This window comes from Microtus ochrogaster, unplaced genomic scaffold (assembly GCF_000317375.1).
Source record: "Microtus ochrogaster isolate Prairie Vole_2 unplaced genomic scaffold, MicOch1.0 UNK9, whole genome shotgun sequence".
NCBI lineage: Eukaryota > Metazoa > Chordata > Mammalia > Rodentia > Cricetidae > Microtus > Microtus ochrogaster.
In genome coordinates, this window is record NW_004949107.1 from 7,268,862 (window position 1) to 7,287,204 (window position 18,343).

Here is an 18,343-nt window from a genome sequence, read left to right on the forward strand (position 1 = left end):
AAAAAAAAAAAAAAAAAAAAAAAAAAAAAAAAAAATACAGATAGTTTAGACTTTGAATTTTTAATGAAGAAGAATTGTCAGTTTTTCTTTTAAGGTGTGATGATACAAATCTTTACTTTGTAGGAATAGTTAATGAAATATAATTTCTAGGGGCTGTTGAGATGCGTAGTCAGTAAAGTGCTTCTTGTTTTGTAGTAGAACCTGAGTTTGTTCTGTGCATTCATGTAAAAAGCCTGGCATGGAGTCACCATAGACAGGACAATGCCTGGGACTTGATAGCCAGCCGATGTAGCTGAATAAAAGATTTAGTGTAGAATGTTTAAAAACGTGGAACAAAAAACCAAACAACAATAACAACAAAAAGCTAAAGGCCCATATTCTATGTCAACTCTGGCCTCCAAGCATAGGTGCACACACCTATATACAAATGTGCATGAACCAAAAATAGGATGTCTGGATTTTTTTGTTTGTTTTAAATTATTTGAAAAGGGGAAAACATTGATGGTATGTAATTGGCCTAGATTGAAAATGGTTGGGGATAGATGCCATACAGATAAATACAAGAAACCTCATATATTCTTTCTACTTTTGTGTAATACATAAAAATTTTGTACACATGGAAATATATCAGGGAAGTAGTAGAAGGACCGTGGAGAGAGCGGAAGATAGAGGATCATTAAGAAAGACTTCATTTAGGGAGTTATTCTGAATAGGTGAATGATGCTCTTCCCAGAAGTCTCACATTATTAAATAAAAATCCCATTTCAGGTGTGGGATACCACCTTATGAGTTATTGGTCATGGAAGCCCCAAAGAACTCCCAAACAATATAGGCTACAGTCAGTTGCCCTTGGTTGCCCTCCAGAACTAGATAAGACCACATACCTTGGTTGCAGAACGTAGAGAAGCCATGCTGAACTGAGCTCAAAGCTTCCTGCCTGCTGACCAGCTTTCCCAGTGCTAGAAAGTGCTATTTGGCTTCTAGTGAAGAAAAGTCGTCCGGGATCTTAAAGCAGCTGGAACCATGTGATCTGCAGTTCCAACCTGACAGCTAAGATATGCCCACTGGGACAATGGTGGCATAACTGTTAAAGTGGTAACCAGCCACTTTCAGGTTGTTATATAAGCCTACCACACAGAAATAGTTCATCCCAGGTACCCTGAACCTGGTCCCTGGATGAGGACATCTGTATCACTCCCTGTAAGGCTTAGGAAGCATTGTTAAACAAGGGTACAACGAATGCGAGTGCTGGGAGATGGAAATCAGTGCTGCTAAAGCTGCGTTCTGGACCTGGCATGTTGGTTGCACCATGAACTCATAGTAGCACTGGCTGTCTGCACAAAGTTGAGCCCATCAGTGTTCATTATAGATGGTGATAGGACTCGTAAGGCCCCATCCTCCCCAAGGAACTATATAGGCAGTTAGTGATTGCTGGGGGAGGGAAGAATTGTTTCTCAATGGTGTAATCATGATACATTGCTCTTGGTCAAGTAAATAATTACACCACACCCATATTTATCCAAGTAATTTGACTAAATACAGTGGGTCTCCCAAAAAAATAAACCCCGAAGATAGAAAAGTAGGAAAGGTACTTGCTGGAAAGAAGGGGTTCAATGGGAGTATAGAAGGAGGAGACTGTGATCAAAGTAATTATATACATACATTTATTGATATAATGATAAATATTTGAGTGAAGGCTTTGGGATGTAAGAGTGCAAGTCTAATCTTGTTGTCAGACATGCTTGATAAGGGGAGGCAGCAGGTAGAGTGACCCTGAGGTGCAATGGCCCTAGACTGCAGAGACGATGAGTATGAGAGTAGGCCTGGAGTGGGCTCGGTGGTTTTAGTGTTTACTGTGCAAGTAAGAAGTCTGGAGTTGGCGTCCATATCAATGCTGGGCAAACATGTTGGCCTGTCTTTAATCTTAACATTTGTGAGGCGGAGACTAGATCCCCAGAGCAAGCTGGTTAGTTAGACTAGTTGAGTCAACAAGCTCTGAGTTCAAGTGAAAGACTCTTCCTCAGTATATAAAAGAGGAGGGTAATTGAGGAAGACTCTTGATGTCAGTCTCTGGCCTCCACATGTACCTGCACATATGTGAATATGACTATGCATGTATGTACAGACAGAACAGTATCAGGAGATAATGTGAGAATAGTAAAAAGTATAAGGCTCGCTCTCCATCCTTGCTTTAATTGTGCCTGTGTGTGTGTGTGTGTGTGTGTGTGTGTTTGTATATATAGTCTTTAGCCATTATGAAAACCATATTCATCAATATGAAGATTGCTCAGAATAGTTTTAGAAGGTTTTTTAATTGCTTTAAAAGCCTGTCTGACAGCCACACATGAAAATAGTTCATTATTTTGTATTAATTCTTTGACTCCTTGTTTTTGAGGAAAGAAGGCTTATTAGCTATAGGTTACTTCATTTTATTTTTCAGATAGGGATTTTGACAGGAGAAAAATAGGAAGTAATATGAGGCTATTTCTAAACACCACATCCACTATGAGAAGGCAGATACTATTTATAAAAATTAAATCCACCCATGATCTGAGGGGTTTAATAATGTTTTGAACAATTACAGCATTTGGATGAGTATAACTCTGAATGTGACTGTGTGAAAAGCAGTTAACTTGTTTGGATATTTATGTTCTAAATATTAAAACAGATATGCACACATGACTATGTCCATTTCTTAATGTTTAAGTACTCAAAAACAGTTGTTGCAGGTAAATTTCATATGTATCATGTATTTAGGACTAAACAGTACATTTAATGGTGACCAGTTAGTAAAAGGTAAAATAAAATGCATTCATTAACGAAAGACTGGACTTGAAAGTGTAAGAAAATTGTGGAACTTTGTAGTTGCTGTGGCATACAACTGGGGAACTGGCAGACTGACAGGTATAATGTCACGAGATGAATGTGGGCCTTGGGAGATGGCTCAGTCAGACTGGCACCCATGTAACACAAGCCTAACCTGTGGCATGTACCTGTAGTCCCCGGCACTGCAGAGGTGGAAACAGGAGGCTCTCTGTAGCTCACTGGCTAAGCCAGCTTTGCTGAAAGGCACGCTCCAGGCTCTTGAAGAGACTGTCTCAAAAATGAGAAGGAGAGCAATTGAAGAAGACACCTACATCAGCCTCTGGCCTCCGCACATGTACATGTGGAATATGAGTCTGAATCACAAATTGCGTATTCATGCTTAATTTCTCAGATCAGTAGTTAATAAAGTTGAATCTTCAATATTAGAACTATAGAAAAATAGATCCTTTAATATTTTTTATTAATTCCTTGCGCATTTTTATTCAGTGTATTTTGATCATTATTCTCTCTCACTCCTCCCACATCTACCTCACCCCATCTCCAACTCATCTTAAAAAACAAAACATCCAGTCCAGCTTGTGCTGTCCATATGATCGTGGGTGAGGGGCCATTCACTGGAGCCTTGTTGACCTGCCAGGGGTCACACCCTTTAAAAACGCTCTCTTTTCTAGAATCCATGTTCATGAGGGGCTCATGAACCCCTTGGGTCTCCTTCCACGTTAGAATGTTGACTGGCTTGATCAATTGCAGACAGCTGTAGCTGCTGTGAGCTCGTGAGCACATCTGCCCTGTCAAGTCCAGCGCACAGTTTCGCTCCAGTCCCTCCTGACTCATGGCTCTTAAAATCTTTCTGCCCCTCTTGTGCAGTGGAGGAGACACATGATACAGATGCTCCATTTGTGACTGAGCACTCCACTGACATTTATTCTTTGCACTTTGACAAATTGTGAGTTTCTGTATTAACTGCTGTACCTGCACAAAGAAACTTCTCTGATGAGGTCTGAGAGCTGCCCTAGTCTATGGGTATGGAGGTATTAATTTAGATGGCCATTGGATCCTATGCCATTTTAGCAGAATAATAGTATTGGGTCATCCCTGGACCTTATGAGCACTCCAACCATAGGCTGGAAAAAAAAAAAAAAACGGATCTTACCCAAATGTTTAAATGTCCAGAAACTCTTGATTAGAGATTTTTAGAAATTTGTCTATAGGACAATGTAGATATTATTAATTTTGAAAAATTAATCTTTGTACTTCCTACAGTCAGTGTTTCCAACTTGAGAAATGAAACTTATTTGATAATTTAATAAAGACTACATTTTTCTACTTATGTGAAATGATAGAGGAAGTATAACTTTTTCATTCATATTTTTTAGAATTTAATGGCAATAATCAGAATTTGTGAACTTTAATTATAGCCATTAAGATTATAAATACACATCTGTATTAAGAATACTTTATGGGTTCTGGGAAATGAACCTTTCACCTTAGACCATGACCAAGTTCATCAGTAACTTCTCAGACAAGGCTCTGGTGCCAAGTAAACATTGCCATGATTTAGTCAAAGTCTTGATTGACCACATTTTGGCACTATGCCAAGACTGAGCTGGTTCCTCCAACCTCTGCTGAACTCCTACAACTATTCGGAGTGTGAAAAAAAAATAATTCAAAGTACTAAACTGGTAGCTTCAAACAGCTTACAGTTAAGGAAACTGCAGAATGGTTTGGTGGCCACTGAGTTGTGGATGTGGTTTTACATCAGAAAGATCATAAGCAAACGTGGCATCATAGCTATGATGTTTGAAGACCAATCTTTAACAGTGGATCTTATTTGAGTTCTTATTTGAATGTTCTAACCACGTGTTACGACTGCCATCTGGATAAATACTGCCTGTCAGATTAAAGAAAAGGGAATACGTTATTAGTGTTGGTTGGTTGATTGATTGAAATAGAGTCTCTATATTTAGCCCTAGCTGTTCTGGAACTCACTATATAGATCAGACTGGCCTTGAACTCACAGACATCTGCCTTCCTCTGCCTCTGGAATGCTGGCACTAAAGGCATTGGCCACCATGCCCAGCTGTATTAAGAGTACTTTAGCAAAATCCTGTCTTAAGATATTTTCTGTAAATTGTTAGAAATGTAATACATATATGTGTGTGTGTATGTATGTATGTATGTATGTATGTATGTATTTATGCTTATATATGTGTGTGTGTATAAATACCCAGACTCAGTCCTTATGTAAACATACTGTGAGGATGGATGTATTAAAATGGATGTATTAATTAATGTATTTTAAACACTTTATGTTAACTCTAAAAGTTGTAAAAGCTGTCTTTGATTCACTTGCAAAAAAAAAAGGCAATAAAGGGTAACTAGCAATTTCCTGTTTCTGCCTTACCTGTTCCTTTTTAACTTCTTATCTTTGCCTTTGTTTTGCTTCTTTTTTTTTTTTTTTTTAAATGTGTATCTGGTAACGTGGTGTATTCTGTCAGACACAGAGATACAACTATTTGACCTGTGGGATGTAGATTTTTTAGATCAATATAGGAAACAGAAATAGGCATACTGAATTGGAAGCTTCATAAATTAATACTACATTCAGGTAGGAACTATATGTTGTTAGAGCAACAGTTGGTAGCAGAATTAATAGCTGAGTGGAATTTCAAAGGGTATTTTCTGCTCTTAGTATTTGTTGTCTTTTCCAAAATGTGAAACAATTGGAGCCTTACTTAGCACTATAATAATATAATTTGAGGTGACCTTAGGAGAGAATTGTCTGGATTTCCGTTGTTGCGTTTTCCCCTCATATTCAAGCAGAAGATAGGAGAAGATGGGTAATGTGATAAGTTTCTACCTTCCTTCCACAAGAATGAAATGAAAAGTGATTGATTGGCCTTGATGTTTCCTAGTTGTTTATTATAGTTTTCAACATATAAGTGGGACTAATTTTTTTGAAGGCTCAATTAAGTTTAGTTTTATTTTTTTAACAGTAAGTGGAACCATTAGGAGGTGCTTTGTTGGTTCTCCAAACCTCAGTGCTGTATTTCTGATTCCTGGCAGACACTATCCTTAGTACTTCAGTTCCTTTGTGTTTATGGCAGATTAGTGAAGTGTGAGTACTGGGCGGTAGTTTTCTTCATTTCAGGCTATGGTTAGCATGAGGGGTTTTCTTCAGATTGTTCTCATTGCCATTCTGTGCATTTAACATAAAAGGACAAGAGCATCCAAATTACAAACCTAATTAAGTTTATTATTCATGAAAAAATGTGTTGAGATATGTCTTTGTAAAGTAGTGGCTGTTGTAATTAGAAACCACAACCTTGTCTGTGTGTAGACTCCCCGCATCAGAACACTCTACATGGGCTCACTGCTTACTGTAACTTTCACATAAAGCAGGGTGATTCAGTCTTTGAACTAGTTCTCGCAGTTTACCCGAGAGCTGTGACAGATGTTGAGGAGGGCATACACTGACTTAGTGATACCAAATCAAAAAAGATGTGACATTCAAAGAGAAAATGCTTCCGTTGAAAATTCCCAGTTGTGTGTTCTTTAAACAAATAAGAGGTTTTCTTGTATATAAATCATCTCTTAAATACCAGTCTTTTAATAAGGCTTTCACCAGAATTTGCCTTCTAAAGTTACTTTGAAAATGGTTTCCAAAAAGGATTTGCTGGGTTTCATAACTGTGTAGGCTGTTAATGATTCAGTAGGCCCCTCATTCTCCTCCTACCCCTTATATTGAAAGTTCCTTCATAGCGTCGAGGTGCCCTGAGTCATAACGGCTGAACTCTAAAAAGAATTGTCATATGGGAAAATTTGCCACGAAGTGAAATTGTCAGGAAACAGTTTGAGTCAGAGATTCATTGATCATAGTGATAGAACCTAAAGGTTCAACCTTTATTTAAATCTTTGAATGTACTTACGTGAACATGTCTTTATTATAGAATTGCAAACCCTGTAATAGCCTAATAAAACCTTCAAAGGTGTGTATTCCCTCCCTGTTAAATTTTAATTGGTTTGACTTTTATTATCTGTTACATAAAAAGAACATTTTTATTGTATAAATACATCAGAGAAGAGAGGCATTATATGCTGGATAAAAACCCCAACCCTAAAGTTAGACCTAGAATTCTGATTTGTTTATTTTGTGGCTGTGTATTTCTTTTAGCCTACCTTAGCCTTAGTTTCTGTGTCTTTACGAAGTCACATGCTCTGTAGTACTTATGTTCTCTTTGGAACCCCTCATAAAAGTTATAACTAAAATGTCGATCACAAACCAGCTTCAGATGACTTTTGGCCTTTTGAGTCTGGATCGTTGTGTTTCCTGGACTAACTTTATGGTTATCCTGCCTTAGCTTCCTGGGTGCTGTGCTGTGCTGTATTACAGATATGCACAGCAGCACTCAACCAGACTCTTTTCTTGATACAGCATTTAATATATAGTTGGCGCTTTAGATGACATCCATCTGTCATCTCAGCCTTAGTCTCTTTCAGCTTCAAGATTCCATGACTTCAAATTGTCTGCCTATAGGAAGTCTCACTTCCGTACTGATTTGCTTCTGTAAAGATAGTCTGTACTAATGCCTCTTTATATTCATGATTCACTCTTGACACTACACAAACTTAAGAATTCTTTATATTCAGGGATAGCAGTTTAATATTTCATTAAAGATATTGAAAGATTAGAGAAAATTTACAGGACGCCAAAAGGGATAGAACAAATTAAAATACTTAGCAATAAATTGATTTACAATCATTTCAAGTTCTAAAGATTCTCTAGCGTGAACCTCATGTAAATGAAGTTCAAAATGATGTTTGTAGACAAACCGTGAAACCAGAGATTAAAAGCCTTAGTTCTAGCTCTATGGACTGGCTTATGATATGGTTGTCTTCTTTATTTACTTAATGGAACCATACCATTACTTCTCAAATGTTACCATATGAAACCAGGGGATGATATTAAGATGCACATTTTCATTCAATGTGTCTGACTAGAACCGAAGTTCTTATTTGTTTACTTAGGATTTTTGAAACACATTATTATTATGTAGTATCTCGGGCTGGCCTTGAACTCTCTGTATGGTCTAGTTGGCTTTGAAATCAGCTTCCCAAGTGTTGAAATTATAGGTGTGCTACTACTGTGAGCCATGCGCCACATTTTACTTACGAAACAAGTAGTAATTCCAAGGCCTTTGGATTTAGGGGTCTTACAGGTGCTCTTGTTTCTTTCCCTCTAGTTCTTATATCACTACTAAACTGTCCTTTGGACTCACTCCCCATACTTCAGTCTAATAGCACATTAATCATGGTGTTTTTTCCACTCTGCGTATTATTCACAGTAAAGATAGGGTAGAATAACAAAAACTTTGACTAGAAGAAAACTGGATTCAGATCCTTACTCCATGGGATTAATAGCTCTGTTGCCTTGAGCAGTTGACTTGATTTACTTAACCTCAAGGATCTAAATACCTTTCTACCAGCTCTGAAAGGGATAAAGACACTTTGTTCAGTTCACAGCGCAGAGCAAACATAAAGCAGATACTCAGAAATTAGAGACTAATTTTATTGTTATTAGCATTCTGCTATGATTATTTTTATTTGGTGTCCCTGGTCCTAGTCACCACATGTTTCTCATTCATCCTCCATATTGCTATCAGAGTTATTTTCCTGTGTGTTGAGAAAGTGCTGTGCAAGCATTCGGTAACCAGTGCAAAAACAAACCCAGGCAGTTCTTTTTGAATGAAAATAACAGAATAGGGAGGGAGATATTAAAAGCAATTAAATGTACAAATCAGTACAGATCAGGTTGCTGTGAGAGAGCAGCAGAAGGGACCTGTGTTTTATTGGCTAAAGAGAGAGCTCTCTGAGTTGAGTCTGTACACTGTCAGGAACACGAAGGCACCGGTTAATTAAAGAGAGCAGTATTGTTCAGGCTAAGAGGATGGCATGAGCAAAGACCTGGTAGTGTGTGCCGAGTCTGCTTTAGAAGTCAAATAATGGCATAGCTGTGGGGTGGTTTCTAAAGGATTATGGCGAAGGGAGCATTGAAGACTTTCAATTTTCTGGTAGGATAGTGGTACCGTGTACTGAGCTGAAGACTCTGGAGTGGGCCAGGTGGGATCAAGAGATGGAACGCCTTGAGCTTGTCAAATCGAGGGTCTGGCCAAATAAACTCAGTTTTGTCAGTCCCCTGCACTGTGTTCCCATTTCCTGTTATGTCTGTTCAAATGCATTATCTTGGCTTATAAAGTCTTTATGTGGTCTCCTCTACTCTAGCTATAATCTCCCCTTCGTTATCATGCTTGTATTAATTGCTTTTCTGTTACAGTGATAAAGCACTGACTTTAAGAAAACCATTAAGAAAAGGTTTATCTTGACTTATTGTTCTAGAGGAATACAGTCCATCATGGTGGAGACAACATGGCATGTTAGCAGGAACAGAAAGCTAGCTGGTCACATTTTATCAGCACACAGGAAACAGAACAGGAAGTAAGGTGAACTATAAACTCTCAAAGCCTGGCCCCAGTGATATTCTTCTTCCAGCAAAGCTCTAAAGAGTGCCTGACCTCCTCAAATAGTACCATCACTTTGGGACCAAGTATTCAAATACCTAAACCAATGGGGGAGCATTTCTCATTTAAACCACCACAGTGCTTAAACCACAAAGACATTCTTATTCTTTGCAAGGTAGTTTTGGACCTCTGCATATGTTAGTCCCTTTGCTTGAAATAAATGCCTTTGCCTGATGCCTTTCCATCACACCAAGCATTTTGGGTAGTATACAAGAGACTCTTCTTCAAGTTAGGGCCTCAGGCCTCTTTATTGTTTGATTAATGTCTTTGTGGTAACACGTAAAATCTCCCTCCCTTCCTTCACCCTAGCCTCTCTCTCTTCTTCCTTCTCCTCTCTTCCCCTTTTTTTGTGTGTAGCCTCCTGAGCTTTGTAGCCCAAGATGATCTTGAATTTTTGATCTTCATTCTTTCCCTTGACAAGTTCTATAACTACAGACAGCACCACCAACCCAGGACTTAATGCATGCCAGGCAAGCACTCACCAGCCTAGCTACATCCCCATCCACTTTAGTAGACCATACCTGTGTGTATAGAGATCTAAATTCACTATGTTTTGCTCCTAGCGTCTACAAATTATGGGAAGAACTCAGCAAATTCAGTGAGTGGGTGTTGTTGTTATCATCATCATCATTAAACCAAGCAAACCTAAACCCCTACATCCTAAACTTGGATGTGTGTTCTTTGCTCCCATGAGGCCCAAGCTCTATTTTACTAGATTAAGTTGACCTTAAGTTGTTTTACATAGCTTTGTAAGGGCAGGGGTCAAGTCTTAGTTTTCTTCTTTCCCTGGTGCCTAATACATTTTTCAGGGTTTTTGTTTGTTTGCATGCTTGGTTTTGTTGTTGCCACGTGTGGGTGCGTGTGTTGACAGGGTCTTACTGTTTAACCCAGGCTGGCCTTAAACTTGCAGTCCTCCTGCCTCAGGCTCCTGAATTCTAGAAGTTGCAATCGGGAAAATTGCATTAGATCCTAGTTTCTAATTACATTAGATCATAACTCAGCCACAAAGTCCATAGTAGATAGATAGTAGTGGTGGCTAGTCAGGGACAGAGTTTGAATGTAATTATCAGCATGTCTCAAATGTTTGCAATATTTATTTCCTTATCTTATTTTACATGTATGAGTGTTTTGCCTGTTTGCATGTATAGGCACCACATATGTATGTGCCTACTGCTCGTAGAAGCCAGAAGAGGGTGTTGGATACTCTGGAACCTAAGCCATAGGTGTCTGTGAGCCTCCATGTAGGTGCAGGAGCTGAACTCCCAGGTCTTTTGCAAGAGCAGCAAGCTCTCATTCACACAGAGCCATTTCTCTAGTTCCTCAAATGCATGCTTTCTAAGCTTAATTATAATGTATATAAAGATGCTAATAATAACTGAAATCTCAGTAATCCTTTGAAACAGTTGTGAAGGTCATACTTCATCACTTCAGTATTTTAAATATATTAGCATTGTTTCCTTGTCTTACAGCCTTTAGCCACCTTAGTTTTAGGTTCTCTCTCTTTCTCCTGTCCTCTCTATACTCTTTCCCCAGGTCAGGTAATTCTATTGGTATTGGGTTTATATTCCAGTCCATCTCTCTTTTCTAGGCTTAAGAGTTATATATGCATTTGTTTCCAACACCTCCCTTGGGTATTTCAAAAGTATCTTAAATTCCCATGCTTAGGACCCATAAGAATTTCCTGCGTTTTCTCCCTCTTCAAGTAATTTTTTTCAGCAAAAATTACTTTCCATATTAATTGTTTTTGTTTTTCGAGACAGGGTTTCTCTGTGTAGCTTTGGAGCCTGTCCTGGAACTCAACTCTGTAAACCAGGCTGGCCTCGAACTCACAGAAATCCACCTGCCTCTGCTTCCCAAGTGCTTGGATTAAAGGTGTGCACCACCACCTGGCATATTAATTTTATTTAAACTGACTGTATAGTCTTATAAAGAGAAACTGTCAAAGTACTAATTATTAAGCTGTGGTGTGCTACTACTATAGTCTAGGTATTTAATATCTTATGATGGTACTGTGAAATTAAGTAATATTGTAGGATGTAATGGTTTATTTTTTTATGATTTAGTCCTAAATGTCACTTAAAGAGTAGATGTGTGTGAATGTGTTGCCTGCATATGTGTTTGCATACCATATACGTGCATTACCCACAGAAATCAGAGGCAAGAATCAAGTCTTCATGATTTGGAGTTCCAGACAATTATTTGCTGCCATGTGGATACCAGGAATAGAACCTGGAGAGGAGCAGCCAGTGAGCCATCTCTCCCAGTTTTCCCAAATGTCACTTTTTATTTTTTGTGGCCTTAGCCAATTAAATTAGTTGATTTGGGTGTTGGTTTCTTCCTCTACAAAATAACCAATAGTACTACTTTTATTATTCATCTACTAAGAACATTATTAAGAATGAAAGACAACAGGTAAAATTCTGATACTTGGCATTTATGATATAGGCTGCAAATATGCCAGTTATTTTTATTGTTATCTCAAGTTTGCAAGTAAGGAAATTGCTCCTCAGTGGAAGCTAGTCCAGTTACAGAAACTAATGTTGGTGTCAGCAGTCAGACAGAGACAGTCTGGCTCCAGGCCTCCTTTAATATCACTTTATTTTATTTCCTCTCAAGTAATAACTGATCTCATCAGCGAGCATGCAGACTGCACATTAAAGGCCTCACCGTGATGAGAAGTGCTGTGATTTGCTCAAGGATGTGCACCTGGTGCTTTAAGGTGTGCTCTAAAATGGACATGTGGCAGGTCACCTGGGTGAGGTCTGGGATGTGCACCTGGTGCTTTAAGGTGTGCTCTAAAATGGACATGTGGCAGGTCACCTTGGTGAGATCTGGGAGGCATAGTGTGCGCTATAATTCCACATTAATTCCATGTGCATTGTTTGCTTTTCTCTCTTCTTGCTCTAAATCGCCAACCCCCACAAAAGCTACTATGCGTAGCTTCACAGTATTACTACAGTGACTTTAGCTGTGATTTACTTTGTTGAGCCTTTTGCTAACCAAATTTTTAGGATATCTTAGGCACTCAGTAACATGTCATAATCACTAGTGCATATAATCAAGAATTTTTACTTTATGATTAACTGTTACCTTTTGACATTATGCAATAATTTGCCTTATTTTTTTGTCTAAGATTTTAATTTTTGAGGGAGTTGTTTATGAATCCCAGTTTTTACCAGGTGCTTTTTAAATTGATGCCTTTGTATTAAAATTTGTATATTGAATTTCCTTAATTTTCTCAGCTTTAGTCACTGGCTCGTGTTTAACCCATAGGTAAAAGCATACCTGTTTACTATTTACAGCATAGCTAGATGGCTTACCCCATCTCCTCCTCCTGTTACTTGTTACTTTATTTTTTTCATTTTTTTTTATTCTTCTCGAGGAAAAATAAAATCCTTTTTATTGATAATATGAGGCATAAAATAAAAGCCCTGTGTCTTTGACAGGAGGGCAGACATAGAAAAGACAGAATCATCTGTGAGGAAAAATATTTTCATTTTTTCTTGGAACTGAATTCTATGACCTAATATTTACTGTAAGGAAAACAAACATACTTGAAATAGTTTTTTTAGACCGTTGTAAGAGAAAACTCAGCTTACAGGATCAAGGGGGGTGGAATGCATTGATTTATATAAATTGGAGTGGCATCATTCTGCTCTAAGGCTCAAATAATGTTACCAATACTTTTTCTATTCATTAAATTTTTATATAATGTGTTTGACTAAAGTCTACCTTTACCCTACCAACTTCACATGCTTGCCTGCTCTCTTGCTCACTTGTATGGCTCCTCCCTCCCTCCCTCCCTCCCTCCCTCCCTCCCCCCCTCCCTCCCTCCTCTCTCTTTTCTTCTTCCCTCCTTTTCCCCCTCCCCCTTCAAATACCCATTGATACCATTTACAGGAGCATTCCTGAATCCCAAAAGAAAACTGGCTCTCCTCCAGCAGCCATCCCCGCCCCACCAATCTGTGTGGGATTCTGACTGGCTTGATCTTATGCAGGTCTTCTACATGAGTCATAGGCTCTGTGAGTTCATGTTTACAATGGTCCTGTCATGGCTGGCAAACATTGTTTCCTTACAGATAAAGCTCTTGCAGTCTTTTTTACTCCCTCTTACATGTAACTTGGCAGGAAAAAGGTGTGATATAGATGTCGCATATAGAGCTGAACACTCCACAGTTTCTTATCCTCTGTATATTAACTGTTGAGGGTTTCTGTATTAATTGCTATCTACTGCAAAGAGAAAATGGCCTTGTAGACATTATAAGCTGTCAGATAAAAACCCATTGGGGTCTCATATACTAAGACGTAACAGACTGTTGCCATTCCTCTGTTACTCTGCAGAAGTTGATGTTAAGACCCGATTGCTGGAGACATGAGAAAATAAGAAGCTTCATCCCCACGGACTGGCTTTCATGATTCTAGAAGGGAGGAAAGTCTCCTGTGAGCTGCAGTAGTAACTGACCTGGCAAGATAGACCCATTGATGCAGTAGTGGTGCAGGTGTTATGGGAGTAGCCAGCTACTTTCTGCTTGGGTTTAAAGCCTGATTCATGAGCCAGCACTGAGGTAGGAAGATCTCTGTGAGTTTGAGGCCACAGCCAGAACTACACAGTGAGACCCTGACTTGAAAAACAAAAACAAAAGACAAACAAAAAGCTGCTCCAGTACTGTTAAATGAGCCCAAAACTTGTGGTTGGCTAGGATAAATGAACATAGTAATAAACTACTGCCAAGTGTCCATGGGATAGAAAGAGAGTCAATAAAATCAAATGTCTTAGTTTATTCAGTGAAATTATAACTGAGAATTATCTAACAGTTTCTGAAAGGGCCTAAAAAGATTTTGTTATTTCATACTTTGTGTTTATACAAAGAGATGTTCTCAGCATTGGTGATTATAAAAAATGTCAGTCAACTCTGGGAACATTGGAGCTACTTTACATCCTCAGTTGGATATTTAACCAACAGTTAATACTCTGTGTAAACATAAGCACAACCAACTTATTACATTCAGATTTTCTTCATTTTTAGTGAACAATAAATTATATATATACGAAAGAATTGTTTTTAAATTATTTTATTTATTATTAGCAAGTATTTGATTTGTATGCCTGTTTATTGGGGTCATAAAAAATTCTCAGATGAAAAGTGATTATACATATATGGTAAGTTGAGGAAACTCTGATTCGGATAGGTCTACATTCATGAAATTCCTACTGCTGTGTGTGGATCTGGGTCTTCAAGGATCCTCAGTGTATCTGTGTGTTTGTATAGGTCTTGCATTTTTACAGAGTTTGAACAGTTTCTTTGAGATGAACTTTCTGAGATAGATACTTAAGTGCTTAGTGTTGGATATTTGATGAAGAGCACTTTTACTACTAGCATAAAGAAAATATATTGATTTCGTCAAGGGTTAAAATTTCAAGTCCCCAGATACAAACATCTTTATAGTCATTAAGAACAGTTAAATAGAATCTGTTTAAATATGTTTCAGTTGTAACTTATTGAGTTGACAAGAACCAAATTGATCTAAAGAAAAGACCTCTACATTTAAGGCATTCTGCACCTACTATTTTTGCATTGCCAATGCATATGCAAATTTTTCCATTTATGTTTCTTTTCAGAATATCATTCTGACTATAAGTTAATGATTTTTACAATTTATTGTTGTCTAAAAATTTCTCTTTACTTCCCATTTTGTTCTGGATGTCTTGGTTTCTTCCTTCCACCCACACAAAGTGAGCAAGAGTTATGAAGAGACACTGAATTTAAGAACCCTGGCTTTTTTTCAAAACAAACTAACTTTTTAAAAGCAGTATGACTGCTTTTTATTGATACCGAAAAAGGGAAGGCTTTGGCAAGCATTCACTAAATGTGTGAATAACCTAATTGATTTCACCGTAATGTGTAGCTTTGCTGTTTGTCCTTGTAGATTCTTGGCTCAGTGAGCATACACTAGTGAGAGATCACTCTTCTATGATGAAAAGTTAAAAAAAAAAAGTCCAGACTTACAGATGTGAATTCATTGGCACTGTGCAATATCTTTGTTTCTTCAGAGAGAAAGGGCAGCATGGTAATTAGATCTTCTATTGTGTTATGAAATAATTAGGTAAACTTATTTAAACTCAGTGTTTTGATTAATTTTGAAAACATTAAGAGGTTGCTACTGAAGATGGTAAGATGTATGAAATTTAAATTTTAAGCATGCTACTATATATTCTGTAGTAAGATTCTAGTAAAAAGGCCAAGAATGCATAATTAATGCAAAAAAGTAGATAAACACAGATCAAATTATACATCAGAAACTCACTACAGAGGTCATAATAGTCCAACTAAATCTTTAACTCAGATTATTTATTTATTTCCTAAAATAAAGATTTTTAGGAAAGAATTTGAGAGCCAGTAAGAAAAAAAGAGTTGACTATGGTGCTGGAATGAGGCAAAACAAATAATGATGGGCAGATAAAACCATTGTACCTTTAAAATATGCTTTTTGAAATCTGATTGCTTAAAGACTGTTTGCTTTTAAGACCATCATTATATGGCTAACACAGAAAATCACAGGAAATTTCTATGATGAAAACTGTTTTACCTGCTATGTATGTTTAAATTCTTTCTGAATCCTTAGTTAAAGGTTTTTGATGGGGCAACATTCAATCTTTGTTCCTGTACTAGGCTCTTCTTTACCTTCCAGATGCGTTTCATTCACTTACTACACTGTCGTGTGTTCTTTCTGATAGTCTCCAAGCATACAAAAATACGGCCCAATTTCTCGTTGGCTCTCATTAGTCTAACCAAATCTTCACTCCAGGGAACCTAATGATTTACCCTTGCCTTAACACACAAAAATGGTTTTTCTTTCCCTATGTGTTTTCCATCTTGATGCAGTAGTTTCTTCCACTTAAACGTGCTTTTCCTCACTTAGGAGAATCTAGTCTACTTCTTATGGTTCAACTCAAATATCCCTCTTGAAATGAAGCTTTTCCTGGAACCTCTTTCAGCTAAATTATGACACTTTTCTTTAACATCACACAGTATTTGATGTTAAGGAACATTGATATTGTATCTGGGCGTGGGCACAATGGCTTGGTGGATAAAGGTGCTTTGTACTAAGCCTCAAGACTTAAGTTCCATCCCTAGGACCCACATGTTTGAGGAGAGAAAAGAATGGACTCTTCCAAGTTGTCTTCTGACCTCCACAATGCTATATTACACCAGTGTCCCGCTAGATAATAAATTACATAATCAATTGTTTAAATACTAAATGCCTTGAACTGATTGGGCTTGGACTGATTGATATATACACTTTTTAAAAATATATATATATTTATTTATTTACTTATTATGTATACAATATTCTGTCTGCATGTATGTCTTTAGGCCAGAAGAGGGCACCAGACCTCATTACAGATGGTTGTAAGCCACCATGTGATTGCCGGGAATTGAACTCAGGACATTTGGAAGAGTAGGCAACGCTCTTAATCGCTGAACCATATGTTTTTTTTTCTTTAGTCTGAATACTCTTATAGCTGCCTTCCTGTTCAGTGTGGTCTGTTAGCAAGTTATTTTGTGGGATTAACTCTGTAAATTTGACTGATAGAATAAAGAGTGAATGCCATTGCTCCAAGGCCTCATGGTATAAGTCACACTGCTGAGGTGTTTTGGGAATGAATCCTATTTTGAAGGGAAAAATTATGACTTGTTCACAAGGTTTTTACAGATATGACAGTGACTTTTCCAAAGGACAAGCGTTCCCACAGCGCTGCAAAACAGTTATTCCATGTGGACATGTATGTATACACTCCCGTGGGTCTGTCTATTGGTCTGTCAGCTGTGCACTCCCTGTAGAGTTTGTGGGCTCCAACACTACTGAGCTGTCTATTCGAATATTAAACCTAATCTGACACTATTGCTAATTTAAATGGTTCAGAAGTATGTTTAATGCTTATGCCAAGCAGGCATAAGCTAAAACCCCTGGAATTCCTTAGAGTAAATGTTGTTATTCATGTGTGCCCCTTTTAGATCATTCTTGAATATATGCACTTGAGTGACTTAGAATGGTTTTTCTTAACAGCCTCAGGATGGGATTGGTCGCCAAGTGACTAGAAAGTAGAACATTGTTTTACTACTGACCCACAAGAGAAGACCAGGATAAGGTTGAGTTTTTTGGCTAGTGAATAAATCTGAGTGTTGTCTTAGGGTTTCTGTTGCAGTGAAGAGACACTAGAACCACAGCAACACTTTAAAGGAAAACATTTAATTGAGGACAGCTTACAGCTTCAGAGGTTTTAGTCCATTATCATCATGGTAGGAAGTAAGCTAGCACACAGGCAGACATGGTTCTAGAGAGGTAGCACACAGGCAACAGGAAGTGAACTGAGCTCCATGCTGAGTATAACCTGAACATATGAGGCCTCAAAGCCTGCCCCCACAGTGACACACTTCCCTGGCCACACTTCTTAGTAGTGCCCTATCTATAGGCCGAGCATTCAAATACATGAGTCTATGGGGCCATTCCTATTCAGACCACAAGTGGCATACCTGGAGAGGGCATGAAAGCTCTCCTGCATACCATTACTTTAAATGCCTTGCCCTTCCATTTGACTCTCTCTAAGTGATACTATTTATTTTAATCCCCCCCTTTTGTTTTGTTTTGCTTTGTTTTTTGTTTTTGAAATAGTCTTCTGGGTTTAAGTGATCTCCCTCTTTCAGGCTCTCAAGTAACTGTCCCTGACTTGTATTCTTTATAGTAGACTAGGAAACATACATGAAACATTTTTCTTTTGTGAGTTCTTCTGTAAATAAAATTAATAAATTATAGAACCCAAGAAAGGAGTAAAAGCCCTTCACTTTATATCCATAGGTCAGAACTACAGCTTGCCTGTCTGTGACAGTCTCACTGTATAGCAAAGACTGACCTAGAACTTGTAGTCTGTGACAGTC

At 38.0% G+C, this 18,343-nt stretch overlaps 1 protein-coding gene and 1 pseudogene across 1 annotated transcript in view; both read left to right on the forward strand.

The window, feature by feature from the left end:
- Peli1 (pellino E3 ubiquitin protein ligase 1) overlaps positions 1–18,343 on the forward strand; it is a 55,395-nt gene that overhangs the window by 5,144 nt on the left and 31,908 nt on the right. The gene's annotated exons all lie outside the window — the stretch shown is intronic.
- LOC113458214 lies at positions 4,321–4,661 on the forward strand (annotated as a pseudogene).